This window comes from Ranitomeya imitator, chromosome 4 (genome assembly GCF_032444005.1).
Source record: "Ranitomeya imitator isolate aRanImi1 chromosome 4, aRanImi1.pri, whole genome shotgun sequence".
Classification (NCBI taxonomy): Eukaryota; Metazoa; Chordata; class Amphibia; order Anura; family Dendrobatidae; genus Ranitomeya; species Ranitomeya imitator.
Window position 1 is genome coordinate 238,281,145 of NC_091285.1, and position 6,000 is coordinate 238,287,144.

The window sequence follows — 6,000 nt, forward strand, 5'->3', positions numbered from 1 at the left end:
AAGCGTTCCAGAGTTATAACCTCATAAATGGACAGTGGTCAGAAATGTAAAAATTGGCCCGGTCATTAACGTGCAAACCACCCTTGGGGCTTAAGGGGTTAAAAACAGTTTCAAAAGTCAATCTGATTTCTTCCTGGTAGCCTGAGGAAGAAATCCAATCGATTTTGAAATGGATTGCTGTCTTTTAATAAATGTTCATTTTTTTATAACACCTTCTCATCCTTTTCTTCATTGCAACAGCACTCACCAGAATGTTTTTTTATTATTTGCCTCACAATCATTGGAATGGGGGGTTCTGTCATTTTGTCATACTGTTCTCAGATAAGGCATAATAAACCTTGTGACCAATTCCCTTCAAAATTAAGTGGTATCGTTGGGGTCATGTCGTGGACTAGGCAGCTTGTTTTTGAAGCAGCTTCTGCAACTTGTTAGTCTGGGTAGAATCCCCTCAACAACACATAAGGCATTTATTAAGCATGCATAAGGGAGTGAGTACATTAACCGTTCACACTAATTACTAGGGTTGAGCGAAACGGGTCGTTCATTTTCAAAAGTCGCCGACTTTTGGCAAAGTCGGGTTTCATGAAACCCGATCCGACCCCTGTGCGGGGTCGGCCATGCGGTACGCGACTTTCGCGCCAAAGTCGCGTTTCAATGACGCGAAAAGCGCCATTTCTCAGCCAATGAAGGTAAACGCAGAGTGTGGGCAGCGTGATGACATAGGTCCTGGTCCCCACCATCTTAGAGAAGGGCATTGCAGTGATTGGCTTGCTGTCTGCGGCGTCACAGGGGCTATAAAGGGGAGTTCCCGCCGACCGCCATGTTACTGCTGCTGATCTGAGCTTAGGGAGAGGTTGCTGCCGCTTTGTCAGAAGCAGGGATAGCGTTAGGCAGGGTCCATTAACCACCAAACCGCTTGTGCTGTAGCGATTTCCACTGCCCAACACCACCTTCGGTGTGCAGGGACAGTGGAAGCTACATTTTTTTTTTTTCCCCTCAGCGCTGTAGCTCATTGGGCTGCCCTAGAAGGCTCCCTGATAGCTGCATTGCTGTGTGTACGCCGCTGTGCAAACCAACTGCTTTTTTCAAAGCACAAATCCTGTTGTTCCTTCCTTTCTGCACAGCTATCTTTTTTGTTTGTACACACTTTTTATTTAATTTGTGCATCAGTCCACTCCTTATTGCTGCCTGCCATACCTGGCTGAGATTACTGCAGGGAGATAGTAATTGAAGGACACTCCCTGTTTTTTTTTTTTTTTTGTGGGAGATTAAGATTGACATTTCTGCTAGAGTGCCATCCCTGTGTGTGCCATCTCTCACTCAGTGGGCCATAGAAAGCCTATTTATTTTTTTGCTTGATTTGGGTTATAAAATCTACCTGAAAAAATCACTACATCAATCAGTGGGAGAAAAATATTGGCCTCAGGGCTTGTGTGCCACTCTTGACTCCTGTGTGTGCCATCTCTCAGTCAGTGGGCCATAGAAAGCCTATTTATTTTTTTGCTTGATTTTGGTTCTAAAATCTACCTGAAAAAATCACTACATCAATCAGTGGGAGAAAAATATTGGCCTCAGGGCTTGTGTGCCACTCCTGACTCCTGTGTGCATCATCACTCACTCAGTGGGCCATAGAAAGCCCATTTTTTTTTTTTTTTGCTTTATTTGGGTTCTAAATTCTACCTGAAAAAATCAATAAATCAATCAGTGGGAGATTAATATTGGCCTTTGGGCTTGTGTGCCAGTCCTAAGCGTGCCATCTCTCTCTCTCTCTCTCTCTCTCAGATAGTGGGCCATAGAAAGCCTATTTATTATTTTTTTTATTGGGTTTATAAATTTTCCCTGGAACAAAAAAAAAAAAGTGGGAGATAAATATTGGCCTCTGGGCTTGTGTGCCACTCCTGACTCCTGTGTGCGTCATCTCTCACTCAGTGGGCCATAGAAAGCCTCTTTTTGTTTTATTTGTTTTCTAAATTCTCCCTGAAAAAATCATTTTATTTTATTTGGTTTCTAAATTCTTCCTGAAAAAATCATTTTATTCTATTATTTTTTTTTCCTAAAGTCTCCCTGAAAAAAAAAAACAAATCAGTGGGAGATTAATATTGCCCTTTCTGCTTGTGTGCCAGTCTTGACTCCTGGGTGTGCCATCTCTCTCTCTCTCTCCAATTGTGGGCCATAGAAAGCCTATTATTTTTTTAGCTTGATTTGGGTTCCAAAATCTACCTGAAAAAATCACTACATCAATCAGTGGGAGATAAATATTGGCCTCTGGGCTTGTGTGCCACTCCTGACTCCTGTGTGCGTCATCTCTCACTCAGTGGGCCATAGAAAGCCTTTTTTTGTTTTATTTGTTTTCTAAATTCTCCCTGAAAAAATCATTTTATTTTATTTGGTTTCTAAATTCTTCCTGAAAAAATCATTTTATTCTATTATTTTTTTTTCCTAAAGTCTCCCTGAAAAAAAACAAACAAAAACAAATCAGTGGGAGATTAATATTGCCCTTTTTGCTTGTGTGCCAGTCTTGACTCCTGGGTGTGCCATCTCTCTCTCTCTCTCCAATTGTGGGCCATAGAAAGCCTATTATTTTTTTTAGCTTGATTTGGGTTCCAAAATCTACCTGAAAAAATCACTACATCAATCAGTGGGAGATAAATATTGGCCTCTGGGCTTGTGTGCCACTCCTGACTCCTGTGTGCGTCATCTCTCACTCAGTGGGCCATAGAAAGCCTTTTTTTGTTTTATTTGTTTTCTAAATTCTCCCTGAAAAAATCATTTTATTTTATTTGGTTTCTAAATTCTTCCTGAAAAAATCATTTTATTCTATTATTTTTTTTCCTAAAGTCTCCCTGAAAAAAAAAAAAAAACAAATCAGTGGGAGATTAATATTGCCCTTTCTGCTTGTGTGCCAGTCTTGACTCCTGGGTGTGCCATCTCTCTCTCTCTCTCCAATTGTGGGCCATAGAAAGCCTATTATTTTTTTAGCTTGATTTGGGTTCCAAAATCTACCTGAAAAAATCACTACATCAATCAGTGGGAGATAAATATTGGCCTCTGGGCTTGTGTGCCACTCCTGACTCCTGTGTGCGTCATCTCTCACTCAGTGGGCCATAGAAAGCCTTTTTTTGTTTTATTTGTTTTCTAAATTCTCCCTGAAAAAATCATTTTATTTTATTTGGTTTCTAAATTCTTCCTGAAAAAATCATTTTATTCTATTATTTTTTTTTCCTAAAGTCTCCGTGAAAAAAAAAAAAAAATCAAATCAGTGGGAGATTAATATTTACATTTGTGCTTCAGTGACAGTCCTGCGTGTGTGGCATCTCTCTCATTTGTTGCCACCAACAACAGAGTGTGTAACATTGTGCCTGATTTTCGTTGTGGTCTCACTCACCTGTAAAGGGGTAGCTAAATACTGAAGTTATAGCTCACCGTGTAATTTGTGTGACAGCAACAAATACCGTTAGTTTGTTTACGTTTTTAAAACAATGAGGAAGTATGGTGGAAGAGGTCGTGGCCGGGGGCGTTCATTGTCAGCTGGTAATGAGGGTAGTGGTAGTGGTGGAGCATCAGCTGGTCGTGGGAAAAAAAATATTGCACCTAAGTCTGGAGCTGTGGAGCCAGGTTTGTCGTCTGGCTACACAAGGCCTCGAACGCTCCCTTTTCTGGGAGTAGGAAAACCGCTTTTAAAGCCGGAGCAGCAAGAGCAAGTTTTGGCTTATCTTGCTGACTCAGCCTCTATCTCTTTTGCCTCCTCTCATGAAACTGGTAAATGTCAAAGCAACGCGTCGTTAGTGGATGTTCACGGTCAGGGACAAGTCGCTTCCTTGTCCTCTTCAGCAAAAACAACAACAGAGAAGAATGCAGCAGGCGACACAACGGGTTACTCCATGGAGCTCTTTACACATACCGTCCCTGGCTTAGAAAGTGAAGCAGTTAACAGTCCATGCCCATTACAAGTTGAATCTGACATGGAGTGCACTGATGCACAGCCACAGCCAGACTACTATGCTGGTCCATTGACTCAGACCACAACATTGCCCTCGCAGGGTAATGATCAAGAATCAGACCCTGATGAGACTATGTTGCCCCATCACGAACGCTATACCACCGACCGACACGGTGACACAGACGAAGTTGCACACGAGCTACAAGAAGAGGTAATAGATGACCCAGTTCTTGACCCCGATTGGCAGCCATTGGGGGAACAGGGTGCAGGCGGCAGCAGTTCTGAAGCGGAGGAGGAGGGGCCGCAGCAGGCATCAACATCGCAACAGGTTCCATCTGCCAGGCCCGTATCTTGCCCAAAACGCGTGGCAAAGCCAAAACCTGTTGGAGGACAGCGTGGCCATCCGGTTAAAGCTCAGTCTGCAATGCCTGAAAAGGTATCCGATGCTAGAAAGAGTGCAGTCTGGCATTTTTTTAAACAACATCCAATTGATCAGCGCAAAGTCATCTGTCAAAAATGTTCAACTACCTTAAGCAGAGGACAGAATCTGAAAAGTCTCAATACAAGTTGCATGCATAGACATTTAACCACCATGCATTTGCAAGCCTGGACTAACTACCAAACGTCCCTTAAGGTTGTAGCACCCTCGGCCAATGAAGCTAGTCAGCAACGCAACATCCCTTCCGGCAGTGTAGGGCCACCATTTTCCGCACCACCTGCAGTATCTGTGCAGGTTTCTTTGCCAGGCCAAAGCAGTCAGGGTCAGGGAATCACCAGTTTCGTAGTAGGAAACACTGCATCTAGGGCACCGGCGGCAACAATACCATCTCCCACCGTCTCTCAGTCTGCCATGTCCACCGGCACCCCCGCTAGTTCCACGATCTCCAGCTCTCCAGTCCAGCTCACCCTACATGAGACTATGGTTAGAAAAAGGAAGTACTTAGCCTCGCATCCGCGTACACAGGGTTTGAATGCACACATAGCTAGACTAATCTCGTTAGAGATGATACCCTACCGGTTAGTTGAAAGCGAAGCTTTCAAAGCCCTGATGGACTACGCTGTACCACGCTACGAGCTACCCAGTCGACACTTTTTTTCCAGAAAAGCCATCCCAGCCCTCCACCAGCATGTTAAAGACCGCATCGTCCATGCACTCAGGCAATCTGTGAGCACAAAGGTGCACCTGACAACAGATGCATGGACCAGTAGGCATGGCCAGGGACGTTACGTGTCCATCACGGCACACTGGGTAAATGTGGTGGATGCAGGGTCCACAGGGGACAGCAAGTTTGGGACAGTTCTGCCTAGCCCACGGTCTAGGAAACAGTTGGCTGTAGCCGTTCGCACCCCCTCCTCCTCCTCTTCGTCCTCCTGCAGAAGCGAGAGCTCGTCCACAGACCGCAGTCGCACAACCACTCCATCCGCAGCTGCCACTGTTGCACACCAGGTCTCCCATTATGGGGCAGCTACTGGCAAACGTCAGCAGGCTGTATTGGCTATGAAGTGTTTGGGCGACAACAGACACACCGCGGAAGTTCTGTCCGAGTTCTTGCAGAAAGAAACGCAGTCGTGGCTGGGCACTGTAGATCTTGAGGCAGGCAAGGTAGTGAGTGATAACGGAAGGAATTTCATGGCTGCCATCTCCCTTTCCCAACTGAAACACATTCCTTGCCTGGCTCACACCTTAAACCTGGTGGTGCAGTGCTTCCTGAAAAGTTATCCGGGGTTATCCGACCTGCTCCTCAAAGTGCGTGGACTTTGCTCATATATCCGCCGTTCGCCCGTACACTCCAGCCGTATGCAGACCTATCAGCGTTCTTTGAACCTTCCCCAGCATCGCCTAATCATAGACGTTGCAACAAGGTGGAACTCAACACTGCACATGCTTCAGAGACTGTGCGAACAGAGGCGGGCTGTTATGTTTTTGTGGGAGGATACACATACACGGGCAGGCAGTAGGATGGCAGACATGGAGTTGTCAGGTGGGCAGTGGTCGAAGACTCAAGACATGTGTCAAGTCCTTCAGTGTTTTGAGGAATGCACACGGCTGGTTAGTGCAG